A 12,762-nucleotide genomic window follows, 5' to 3' on the forward strand; every position below is an offset into this window, starting at 1 on the left:
AGACTGATACACTCTGATAGGATTGGGAGTGTTGCTGACAGGTTTATTGTCAATTTCAGTGCAAATTGGTGAGTTAATCTCGATACTATTCGGACTTTAATTTGCTTTAATTAAAAACTGAATGGTCTAGAAACTAAATAAATGATAAGTCAGTGGTTTTCCCTGGCTCACAGCCGCTTTGGACAAACTGAGCCGGTACTCTCGTGTTTATATTTTACTGCTGACTGATGGAGGTGATTACAGGGTCTTGGGGCTTTTACATCCAAAATGACACTAGTGTGGCAGGAACAAGCTACAGTGGAATGACTCTGAGAAGAAAAAAAAGAGTCTGTAATGGAAACTGGCATCAGCTTTCACTTTAATTATAAAATATACAGCATGAGGCCACTGGGCCTTTGTTTTTTATGTCCAAATTCAGCCAACTGTCTACAAAGTTAAGTTCCGCTTTATTAATCCCCCTGAGGAGAAATTATCTTCTGCATTTTATCCATCCTAAGTGGGACGAAGTTCTGAGGCCAAAGCCTAAAAGAAACACATCCTTGGTTTGCATGTTTTAGCCAATTTACTACTAATCATAGCTACATTAAATCCCCGCTTAAGATTTTGCAAACAATGGTGCTATACAGTAGCTACTGTCAGAAAGAGTTTTTTGTTATATAACTCCAGGTATCGTTGTTTCTATTCATTTCTCTGTTTGAAAATCAATGTTATTTATTTACTTATTATTTAAGTTTCCAGAGCTAAATGATATGCTAATGCAGCGTGGCTTTAGGGCAATGATTCCCAACTTTTTAAAACCATGGCACCCCTTTTATAACTTAATTTGTTTTATCTTGAGGTGTCTTTTGTACTTGTTGAGCACCATTGATGCATCTGACAGTTTTTCCAACAGATTCAGGTGTGGGACAGATCTCCATTAAACCAAGTAGTTTTCGCTGTTAAAGTCTTATTTTAGACTTTTAGAGATATTTGAGCATTTTGAGCTTTGTTTAGAGTGACAAATCTTTCCACCCTTGCTGTGACAGTCATTAATTCTCACTGCTGATTTTTTGTCAAAGTTAAATTATTGTAATTAATGCGGTTTCACGACCGTGCTAATTGAATTTCAAACTTTGCTGAAATAAATGGAAACCATATGCTGTCTGGAATAACAAATATATTAAAAAGTCCAAAACTATATTGCATGCATTTGAAATTTATCAGCAAAAATGCAAAGTACACACATTTATTGGGCTAAAACTTGCAAACACACTGATATGATCTTAAGGGCAGCAGCAGCAGCCGCAGTAGCCTAGGACTGGCTGATCATTTTAAATTTGGATTGTGAGGGGAAAAAGGAGCAACCAAAGGAGAGAACAACACTTGAAGTGCAGCTCTGTTTGGGTTCAAACTCAGGGCCTTCTTTCTGCGAGGCAACAGTAATCACAACTGAGCCACTGCGCCACCCCAGGGGGCTCTTGAGCTGCCTAATATCCCAGCGCCGTCCCCATAATATATATAAAAGATAAGCAGTTATGTTAATGCGGTTATTAATTAAGTAAATTAGTGCACTCATTTACAGATAATCCTATGTCAACATACAGTACTTGTCCTCACATTTTACATGGACTGTATTAATATGAACTCAGCCATGAACTCAGAATCTTAAAGCACTGAGATAAATTAGGTTTTCTTATTAATATGATAATTTGTGCAGCAAGAAACTGCACAGTCTAATCAGATCACCCACTTAGTTTCTCCAGTTTCTAATGTTGTGTGCTGTTCTCGTGTTTTCCCAAGAATTTGTCTCCACACAGATACACAGTCGTGTGCCACTGAGTAAACATAAACAAGATTTACATAAAAAGTTAACAAATCTTAAAGACATCTTTTGGTGAATCTAGATCCAATAATTTGAACTTGCTTGCTAAAATGATGCTGTGAAGACTGTGAGTGGAAGGTATATTGACAAAGTTGGTCCAGAAAAGTTTCTAGGGGATATATTTACACACAGACAGACACACAAACAGTGAACTGCCATATAATGATCTCAGAGCATCTAATGAGGAAGTCCCAATGCATCAGCTACACAAAAACAAAACGATTCAGGTAAAATCAAAGGGTGATACCTGATTGTACTGCCTCATTGATTCAGGCTGTGATAGAGTTCACACTGAGGTAAAGAAACATGCAGGCAGCTGGAGAAGTTTTGGGGAGGAAACTAATTCAGTTCTGTCTACAAGCTAAAAAGACTCCCAGACGGCAACAGTGTGCTCTTATGATATTTTTTAGGCATGATAGGATTTTCAAAATATTTTTAGTGATTTGACATATTTGTCTTTGGGACAGTGCTGTCTACAACTCTTCAACTATAAAGGGGCACATCTGTCCTGTAGCAATGCCAGGGTGGTGTAAATTCTGCACACATTTGCAATTTCACATTGCAAATAGGACTACCTTATGTGGCAATGACCAACGTTGACGTGACATACGTATATCATTTGGAGCTGAGTGCTGAAACAGAAAGGAATATGAAGGTAGCTGTATGGCTATTCTCTATAAACAGATTCTGCATTCACATGAAGAATGTGTGTGCAACGAGACAAGATTTCGGTACCGGTTCTGGTTTCCTTTTGTTGTCCGAGTAGTATTGGCAGAGAACGTACATTGTATTTTTTTTTCTCCATACTTTATTTTGAAAGTTCAATACATTAGCTACATAAACATGTTCAGATTTTTCATTACCAAAAAAATCTGCAAATATACTTCACAGTATAAAAATAACATAAAAATAAAATAAATCATACAACAAATAAAATGTAAGGAAAGGAAAAGATTAATAAAAAGAAGAAGAAAAAAAACATCGGGGTCTGTTAAACAATTGGAATAAATTTGAAATGTCTAAATAATCTAATCGTTTTTGCCAATTCTATCTTTAAAAGTATAAAAGGAAGATATTCGTTTTATTAATATTTTGCTAAGATATTAATCAAATTCATTATGTAAATTTCATCTGCCGAAAAACTGGGATTGTTAAAAGTGAGTAATATCTCAATCTTTGTTAGTATGAGTTTCAACATCAGCACTCATCAGCAAAGCTACGCTTCCGCCATTTTGGACTGAATGTGACTACTGGACGCCAATAAAACGTCCGCCAAAAAAGTGCCGTATAAAAATAAAACAAAATTTTTTTCTATTCTATTGTCATATTTTACAGAAATGGCCTGTGTTGAATAATACAATATTACAAATATAACAAGTCTTTTCACTCCAAAATGGCGCCAGCGGCTGTTGTCAAAAAAACACCGGAGTTCCATCTCTTTGCTTCTGTACTCTTTGGTAGTATGGACCAATCACGTTCGAGCAGGCTTTTTTTTAAACAGTCCGTGTGGAGAGCAAAAGAGGCGGAACACATTAGCTGAAAAGCAATCTGGGAACCCACCGGCTATCGTGTGGCGCTGATTCAGCTTTTTATTTTTTTTAAATTAGCTTGTGAACTATGAAACAATCTGGTCGTACAGTACACATCGGCTCTCGACTCCAACTCCAATTCAACTCAAGTTTCTAATCGGACTCTAAACAGTGAGCACCGCACCGCAAAGGAAGTGTCCGCCCGGATATCCGCTCCGCTACACCTGTTCCCTGATTGCTGCATTCTGGACGTCGATCTCACGGCGACTGGAAATCTCTTACAGTGGAAAATGTTTTCATTGCTGAAGTGAGTATTTATAATTTCCCTGAAAATAATTATTGAGACCTCCATTTACCATTTTTTACTGCAACCTTCTTCTAAAGGTGTTTCTAACTAGTTGTGACCTACAGGCAGTAACAGCACTTCAGCTCAGGTTGGAAAAGATTGTGGTTTGGGTTCAATGTTAATAAAGACATTGTGCCCTCAAGTAGCTGTGGACCTTTTCCTGTATTAAACCAGACCATGATCTTTCTCTAACCTGAGCTGAGTTCTGTGAGAGCCTAAACAACAACATGAAAAGGTTTCTTTGTTGTGAATGGAAGCTCAGAAATAAAGCAAGCAAGCTATCTCACTACTTTGTTGAAATGACAGTAATGGCTACAATTAGTCTGCTCAATTTAGTAACTAAACCTTGTGTTAACTAGATTTAATTCTGTTTTACAGCCAAAAAAAATAACTTTAATTTAGCTTTTGCAAATAGCACTGGCAACAAAATCAAATAAAAATCCATCTTACAGACAGAGATTGGTGTGGTGAAAAGCCTATAATATAAACTCTATGTGTTTCTGCAGTGTTGTGGTTAACTGAACTTGTCCCCTTACTTTGTCAGCAAGTGAAGGTGTCCTAACCTGTCTAATCAGAAAGTAGGGATGCACCGATCTTACTTTTTCAGTCCCAATACCGATAGCGATACCTGGACTTTGGGTATCGGTCGATACCGAGTGCCGATCCGATAGCAGTGTTTAATTGAATTAATAAGCTGTATGCCTCACTGTGCTTGAAGTGACTGGGATAAATACATAGATATAAATTTACTGTATTGTTCTTTATTATTAAAATAATAAATTGTACACCAGAAACTTGGTAAAAAAATCTTACAAATTAATAGGATTATAATTCAAGTGTAAACCTCTTTGATTAGATTAGATCGAATAGATCGGCCCCATTGTCACCGATACCGGATCCAGCTATTTGAGTATCAACCCGATATCCGATCCGGTATCGGTTCATCCCTATCAGACAGTTTATAAGACGTTGTGTCTCAGTTTTTTGACGCAGGTTGGAGACGGGCATTGTGTTGTTTAGACTAGAACAGTGGTTCTCAAACTTTTTCTTGTCAAGGACCCCTAAACTAACACAAATTAAACCACAGACCCACATTTGATAAGATTTTGCTTTTTGATGTTTTCTTACATAAAGTGTATACAACCCATGACCAAAATAATCATAGATTCTGTCGTTGTGTTACTTATGGATGGAATTATAGTGAAAATAAATTATTCCCCTTTTTGCTGGGGCCCCCTCAAGAACCCCTGGGGGTCCCCGGACCCCACTTTGAAAGTTAGTTCACTAGATAATTAAGAAGAAGCACACACCTCCGTCTGTGACCTTGTTTCTTGGGTATAATTGAAGTTGGAAAGATTTGTTTCTTGAAGCAAACTCCATGCCACCACTGTTGTGTGGGGGTCTGTTTCCTGGTGAGATAAGATAATCCTTTATTAGTCCCACAGCAGGGAAATTAGCAACAGCAGGGCACCAGTATTGTAAATAAATGCATTCATTGTATGAAAACGGAGACTAATGATGAGTGTTTTTCATTCAACAAAATAGAGACTGACCTGAGAGTACAATTTTTATTCATCAATTGGATTAAGAAAATCTTTCTCAACTAACTGGGCAGATTTCAAACATGTATTTTAAAGTGAAAAAAACAACAACAATTAATTAATTGTGTTTAGATCTGAAGCAGGGGCGGACAATGTGCCCTGGCCTGGTCAAGTGTCTGCAGGCTTTCATCATCATAAAACACAACAGAGGATTATTTCACTGATTAGCACACCTCGAACCACAATAGGTAAACTAATCAGTGAAGTGTGCACTGAATTTCTCGATAAATTACCTCATTACAGCTATATTTTTGTAGCTCTTGTATTTTGGCATGTTTTTAACTGTGATAGAACAGACTGTGCTTTAAAAGTTGTGGCTCTTCCTTTGTGGGCATGTTGGACATTTTCTGTGATTTGCTGCAAATGGGCTTCAGACTTCAGTGATGTTTGCTTCAGGGGTATTGCATTGCTTTTACATTGAGGTGGATGTTGTGGTAGTGGTCTGAGGGCAACAGCGGACTATTGTTTTGTTTTTTGCTTCTTTTTTGATAGTGCCTCCTTAGGTTATTTAAAACCTCTTGAACCTTAGGCCTCTGGCTCAGGCCCCTGCTCGAAAATGACATGCCCTAAAAGAATAGAGTGTATCTCTGCAACTACAAGGTCTATTTGAATAATCTTGGTTTCATAATAAAGGTAATGCTTGTGAGCATTCTGCAGGTGTGTACGCATCAGTATATATGTTACTGGCTATATGTAAATGAAGATGGAACACAGAATAAACTAGAAAGGTGCACTCAATAGAGTGCAGATCTCCGCCAGGTGTGTCTGCAATGACCACTGCTGTAATGTTTGATTGAATGAATACAACCCCAGATTGGCTAACCCCCGTCTAGACTGCAAGTGTATCAGACGTGTTTTTCATTCGCGTGTCTCACACAACAGATACCCTGTCATTGTAATCGATACAGATGTCTGCACCTGCTCTGTGCAGGCGTGCCTCTCAGCTCCATCATCGGTGTAACTGTGACTTGAAGTGTTTATTTAGGCTTCAAGTCTAATGAGTAAAGTCTTTTCCCCCACTTTGTCTCTGGTCGCAGAGTAGCGTCTGAGAGGCGCTCGGCTGTGTGATTGCTTGTGCCCCCTACTGGCCGGAGGCCGGTCAAGAGTAGTGAGTGGGGAGTCAGCAGGCAGTCAATGGCAGTATCAAACAGGCAATAAAAGGTGTTTTGAGAAAGTGTGAGTCACTTCAACCACGAGAGGCCTTTTAAACATGCAGCCATAAATGAGCACCCAAAATATTATGCAGATTGCTGCAGTATAATGTTGTCACGATACTGGAATTACTAACTACTACGGGTATGACTATTCACTCGGCTCACGATACGATACACAATATTGGGTTCACGATCTCGATACGATATTATAACAATAATTTTAACATAACTTGAATGAGGAAAATATATGACTGAAAAAATAGCCTTTTATTCAAAAGACATAAAATGCAAAACAATGCTGTTGTTTGCCTTATAGTTCAATTTTTTATGGTATCAATCCTTCCTCCTGTCCTCTGTCCTCCTGTCCTCCATCAGCCAGTATCAGTCCTTCCTCCTGTCCTCTACTGATTTCACTCACTGCTGCAGGTAACGTTAGGGCTGGGTGGGGAGGGGGGTGGGGGTATTGCCGAGGGTTACGCTGCTCCTATACTTTATGAAGATCATAAATGAATAACACGGAGGCTCTGTAGTCTGCAGCGCACCACTGCTTCACGTCTTCCGTTCCTTCACATTAAACTCCCCGGACACATACACTGAAACACGGCTTAATAGAGGGAACTAAAGTCATTCAAAACTCAACTGAATAACTTACAAGTGTTTACAGTTCGCTGTTAGCTGCATAGCTAACGCGCTCTGCTTGTGTAAACATAGCGGCGGAGGATGAGAGACAGCAGACAGAGCAGATTGAAACGTTGCTTTCCTACATGTTTCATCGTCTTTATGCTTGTGGAACAGGTATAATGATGTAATTGCTTTACACTTGCAGCAACGGACATAATTGTCAACTTGTCTCCACCGCGGCCTCTCTGATCAGCTTATTCACTGACTGCGCTGTGTGTGTGGGCTTATGAAAGGAGGTTGGGTCACGGGCGGACATGGCTCTCGGGGTATGACACATGCGCAGTGTAACTAAAGCTGCGACCGTGCGTTGCGATTGGTTCAATTTTGGCGAGGGCAGACCAGATTTTACTGCGCATGTGTTGTACCCCAAAGATATGACGCGTACTCAGCCTCCTTCCATAGGCTTTGCAGAGCAGCAGGAAGAGGCTGCAGCTTTGCTTTAGCCCCGGAGCCTATATGTACGTAGTACCTATTATGCCCTGATATCGCGATTCAGTTTTTTGTCTCGACGATGCATATCGTCACGTTTTTATATTGCGATATTTCGTGGCACGATATTTCGTCACACCCCTACTAACTACGATACAATACTTTAAAAAAATAGGTATTCAATACCATTTTTCGATAACACAGCGAAAAATTTACACAACATTGAGGGAATCAAATTTTAGATTTTTATTAAAAGATAAATAGCGATGTGTGTGTGTCAACTTGCTGTCTTAGAGAAGAGAGAGCAGAAAGCGCAGCTAGTACCCGTGTTTAACTGTGGAAAATGAGTATTGTAACCGGTTCACGATACTTAGATATTTTTGACAACACTACTGTGCAGCAGTATGCAAGATTAGCCATGGACAGACACAGAGATGCTCACGGACACAAGCGACGATCTTATGATCCTCCTGGCGGAGATAATGAAAGATTTAATTTCCGCCTAACAAAACTGTACACTTTTAGAGTGAATATCCCTTTGGAATGATGCAGTTGCAGCCCAAAACCTCTAACAAACCATATAACAACATCTGAACATTTCTTGTGCACAGACTGATGCTAATCAAGTGAAACGGAGCAAAGTTGGAGAGGTTTTAGTAGAGGCATGTTAAGTCGGGATCTTCAAATTGGCCATTTTGGTACATTTGGGTACCATCTGTGCCTCTTGAAATTATTTTAGGTAACTTTACATGTCAGTATAGGTATTAATTCCATCTAAATACAACTGTTTTTAGCTTTGTTTTGAAAGATCCTATACATGTTCCCATTCAAAGAAAACCATAACTCATTGGTCTATGTGGACATTTCAGGCTTGTATTGAAGACCAATGCCTGTAGGAGGAGTGCAGTTCCACAATTCCTCCATCAGATGACGGCACAGACTGTTTACACGGAAGGCTGAGGATAGGCTGTTTGATGCTGGAGGAAGGCAGACTGCAAATGCTACTTGATGCCATGCAAATTAATACAGACGGCTGAACACAACTTTGCAAAGGTAAGACATAATTTATGGTTGTGGCCTACGCCTACGCCTACGATGTGTCCTCGTGTTGGCTGAAAATGCGCCGGTATGTTTACGTATTGTATTGTTTAATTCTGTTATCTATGTATGTTTGAATAGTGCTTGTGGCTCTGCCCCTTCCGCTACATAGCCAAGATGGAGGCAAATGAGTGTGGAAAGTGTCCAGCGTTCCACACTCAACGATCTGACCGTTTTGAGTACAACATCCGGGTACTTTGAACGCACTATGCACTCAAAATAATGAGTATGTAGTACAGAAGTATGCGGATTGGAACACACTCTTAGCTTTCATAATGAAATATCTTTTGTGCAGGTAGCATGAAGTAGCAAACTCGCTAGCACCACTATGCGCGCTAGCACCACTATGCGCACTAGCACCACTATGCGCGCTAGCACCACTTTGCGTGCTAGTGGGACTATGCGCACTAGCACCACTATGCGTGCTAGCACCGTTAGCATGTTTTGCTGTGTGCTCATTTAGTTGCTTGGTGTTGGAATTGAGTTTCATTTAGGTAAAAATGGTTATCATGAGCTTTTAGCTTGCTAGCTTCGTGCGGGTATTCAGGATGAATATGTTGCTCGGTTTAACATGCCCTTATCTGGTGTTTGTTGTGATGTTCGCAACTGCCCCCCGGTACTGTGTGCGCTTGCGTTCAAGAGGAATAGTTCGTCATTTTGGGGAATATGCTTTTTCTCTCTCTTGCCCAGAGTTAGACAAGAAAAAATTGATCCCACTATGTCTGCATGCTCAATATGAAGCGAACGGCAGCAGCTGGTTAACTTAGCTTAGCACAAAGACTGGAGTGTCTCCTGGTTGACGACAAGAATCCTAAACTGAATGTTTGCTTCTCTGCTGCATTTGGGGAATGATTTGCTCTGCTGCATAACAAAGATATTTGTAGATATGATAAAATAAAATCAGAATTCATATTGTTGAGTTCTGTTTCCTCTGTTATCTCAAACTTCAGATTGGAAAATAGTCTTGTGGGCATTGAATTAGTTTAGAGTGGCAGCCATACCTGCATGTTTTTTTTCTGTGTCCATCATGATTTTCCCTTCAAAATTGCTTCATGAGTCACTATTGTGGTCATTTTCTGAACCAGAACGTCTAGCCACTAGCCACTGGCTGCTGATATAAGAGAGTCCAACTCCTCTTTGGTGACTCAGGAAAAATAGATATGTGAGGAAATCATAACATAACATTAATAGGATTTTCAAGAACACTGTGATGTTGGATTTGGATAATTATTCACAATAGCATAATCAAATACTCAACCCTTACTTCGAAAAAGAGTGCATTGACATTTTGTGGCCTCAGAACTTTCTGCAGAAAAAACAACAGTCACAACACCTGTACACACAGTACCTGTGAACAGATTTCTGTCAGACAAATTAAGAATCATGGCGCTCAATTATTTTCATCCATGTGTGGGAGACCTTGATTGTAATGTGCGCTGACATTTTGCAAAGGAAATAGGCCTACTTACAGTTTATGGTGATTGCATGTGAGGAAGAGGGAATGTCTTCTTGATGTCAATCCGTAACAGGAGGTGATCAAACACTGTGAGGTGAGAAATAACCATCACTTATTGATAAGTGTTAACGTGAATAATCTGCAGGCGCCCGCATAGCTTCCTGCAATTACTTTAATGCATTGAGCTTCAAATTCTGTATTATTTGATTCCCTGTAGTCTATCAGTTATGAGCAGACTGTCACGTCACCAGGAAACGTGGAAAAGTGTGCACATGTGTGTGGTTCAAGAGCTGAGGTATCCCTTATTTCAGTGCATATATTCTATCAGAGTTAAACCCAATTGAAAAGACATCATAAACAATCTAAATGTAGATAGAAGCAAACAAAAAAGTCAATGGTACGTATGCAAGGAAGTATAGTGAGTGAATAATTAATATATTATAAATACTAAGAAATACTTCCAAAGTAATTAAGTATTTATTGTAAGTTAAATTGAGTGTGAATATGAATCCCCCCATTCAACAATAACATAGTTTTACTGTCCTTCACTGCCTGCTGTATAATATATCTTAAAAAAGAGATACATTTTAATCATCTGCATTTCTAAAATTTCTTTTGTAGGCTTTCACTGTCAGAATGTCAGTATGACGAAGATTTGTACTTCCATGGTTCTGCTGGCCTATTGTTTAGAAATGACATTGTTCAATAAAGCATTTCAAAAACTGCAGTAAAATGAAAAAAAACAATTATGTAGAGGAAACAAAGCAAAACAAATTTGTATTGTTACAATTTTGTGTTTCCAAAAACAGTGTTAATTCTCTACTTACTGCAGGTCCACATCTACTTTTACCTCCGACGTAACAAGAAAACAGCTATTGTTCTACTAATCTAATGTTTCAGCTCCACACAGTCCGTATTTTCCATTAGGGTCGTCCTCATCTCTGTCAACAAAATGTGTTCATTTCATCCCTTCCTTTCATTATCCAGACGTCTCCCCAGTCTCACTGACTGAGTTGTTACAGAGCACTTTATCTTATTACACCAGTGAATGAAGCCTCAGAAGCGGCGGTGGAACAGGGCTGTTATGGCAGCCATGTAATGTCCAAATCATCAATCTAAGGCTTTTGTTGTGTGGTGATTTCAGGCTGATGAGCTCAATTAATTGTTGAAAATGATTGATATGATAAAGTCTGGTGCTACCAAGTGTCTTTCAGTCTCACTGTTTCCCTTTTGAATTGTGCACTAGTATCTGTGTGTGTGATGGTCATTACGTTGTTGGTCCGGTGGGAATTTCCTCCATTCAAACTAGGGGTGGGCAATACATCGAATATAGTCGATGTATCGCGGCTTGTCCCACGCGCGGTGTATAAAATGACTATATCGCGAACATCGATTACAAATTGTTTTTAAGCCACCCCGCCGGCATGAGACCTGCTTTGGCATTTCCTTCTCTCCCTCTGGCAGTCCGGCTCCCTCTCACAGACACAGATACATATGTCACAGACTCCTCCCCCATCCAGGTCGCTCTCCTGGGCGAGTGTGTGACGTATTCGACAGGCGTGTTTTTGTTTATGGAGGGAAGCAGTGGAGAGAGAAGGAGTCCGGCGAAAGCGAAAGAACTGAAGAACACGACCAAAGCAACCAGAACCAGCCCAGAGGCAAATGACTCTGGCTTCCTCGCTTTCCAAAGCAATCCCATATGACAAAAAAAGTGCAAAATGGAAGGAAACCACAGCCGCTGTAAACACCTACATCACAACGCCGGTAAGCGTAGTTGAAAAGCCCGGATTCAAAAGACTCATTAAGAGGGCGATATGGCCTTAAAAATAATATCGCAATATTTTTAGGCAATATCGCAATATAATTTTTAGGCCATATCGCCCAGCCCTAATTCAAACCATTATTTCAGGTTTCAGACTTGGTTTTAGGCTACGGTGATGACTAGGTTAAAGGTTAAAGGGTTGGGGTCAGGGATGAAATGATAATGATTGTGAGTAAAGGCCCTGGCGCATCAAGCTGACGGACGGCCGTCGGCCAGTTTAGGGCTGTTGGTGAGCGTCTGTTGCCCTAGTTTTTGCGGTGTATCCCGCACTGTCGGCTCTAGTCTGCCCGTCTCTGAGGTTTTATGGCTGATTCAGCATGTTGAATCAGGGCTGGGCGATATCGCTTATAAATAATATCTTGATATTTTTAGGCTACAGTATATTGTGATATACTATATCCGATCAGATATTGGGCCGATACTGACTCAAATAGCTGGACCGGTGACAATGGGTCCGATCTATTCAATTTAGTTCTATTTTTATATACTATAGACTTGTCTTTTCAGGCTTCAGTTGGTTGCAATCTCCTCAGATAGATAGATACCGCGAAACATTTTGGGAAATACGCTTACTTGCTTTCTTGCTGAGAGTTAGATGAGAAGATCGATTCCACTCTCATGTCTGTACGGTAAATATGAAGACCTTTTAAAGCTCAAATTTAATCTGTACAAAAAAAAAAGAAAAACTTTAAAAAAAAACAGCAACTTGTGGTTATGCAAGGGTTTATATTTTGGCCAAGGAATAGTCCTGTACAACCCCCCCTCCATAAAACCACAAGCTTTTG

General features: G+C 39.8%; 1 protein-coding gene across 1 annotated transcript in view; it reads left to right on the forward strand.

The window, feature by feature from the left end:
• Positions 1 to 3,561: 3,561 nt before the first annotated feature.
• Positions 3,562 to 12,762, forward strand: part of cdc23 (CDC23 (cell division cycle 23, yeast, homolog)) — a 70,649-nt gene continuing 61,448 nt past the window's right edge. Inside the window, exons 1-2 of the mRNA XM_074611707.1 lie at positions 3,562 to 3,697; positions 8,471 to 8,654. The gene's annotated coding sequence lies outside the window, so the exon portion shown is untranslated. The remainder of the gene's footprint in view (positions 3,698 to 8,470; positions 8,655 to 12,762) is intronic.

Source organism: Sebastes fasciatus, chromosome 16 (assembly GCF_043250625.1).
Source record: "Sebastes fasciatus isolate fSebFas1 chromosome 16, fSebFas1.pri, whole genome shotgun sequence".
In the NCBI taxonomy this organism is placed as follows: domain Eukaryota; kingdom Metazoa; phylum Chordata; class Actinopteri; order Perciformes; family Sebastidae; genus Sebastes; species Sebastes fasciatus.